This window comes from Astatotilapia calliptera, chromosome 5 (genome assembly GCF_900246225.1).
Source record: "Astatotilapia calliptera chromosome 5, fAstCal1.2, whole genome shotgun sequence".
Classification (NCBI taxonomy): domain Eukaryota; kingdom Metazoa; phylum Chordata; class Actinopteri; order Cichliformes; family Cichlidae; genus Astatotilapia; species Astatotilapia calliptera.
Genome location: NC_039306.1, coordinates 14,183,857 through 14,184,429, shown reverse-complemented (window position 1 = coordinate 14,184,429; position 573 = coordinate 14,183,857). Strand labels below are relative to the sequence as shown.

At 51.8% G+C, this 573-nt stretch overlaps 1 non-coding gene across 1 annotated transcript; it reads right to left on the bottom strand.

Moving 5' to 3' along the window:
* Nucleotides 1–238: 238 nt before the first annotated feature.
* LOC113023126 (U6 spliceosomal RNA) lies at nt 239–344 on the bottom strand. The gene has a single exon (XR_003272519.1). It is a non-coding gene; the product is annotated as a U6 spliceosomal RNA (small nuclear RNA).
* Nucleotides 345–573: the final 229 nt, after the last annotated feature.

Sequence of the window (573 nt, the reverse complement as noted above, 5' to 3'; positions counted from 1 at the left end):
AGATATGGCTGTTCTGTGCAACTTTTATTTTATTTTACACTTTCCAGTGTCTGTCCTCTGTCATTTCGATCCCCGCTGCCAGCTCCGCTCCTATCAGCCGCTCCGATCGGCTGTCTTCCTCCGAGCCTGGCGGCTACTGAAACAGGGAGGGCCAGATTAGAAGATGCTTGCTGTCTGTGACAACCAGCCTCCCGCTGACACAACGCCCTGAATCCGCTGCTCCACCCCTCCCCTGCAGCTGAGCCACAAACGCTTCACGAATTAGCGTGTCATCCTTGCGCAGGGGCCATGCTAATCTTCTCTGTATCGTATCCAATTTAGCGTACGCGCTTGCCGAAGCAAGCACACAAACCACCCCCTCCGCCACAATAGCGTTTCCGCCCTACATTGCACGTTGATGACATAGTGGTATAGGCTGCCAAGCTCAATCGCGTATCTTATTGCCTGGTGAGTCAGTTTGTGCCATGTGTACTCCCTCCTCCAAACTCTAAATCTCCTTCCCTAAACCAAACAGAGTATTTCCACTTGTGAGAGCTACCACCTGCTGTGTGCTTCATGTAAGAAAGGCAAACA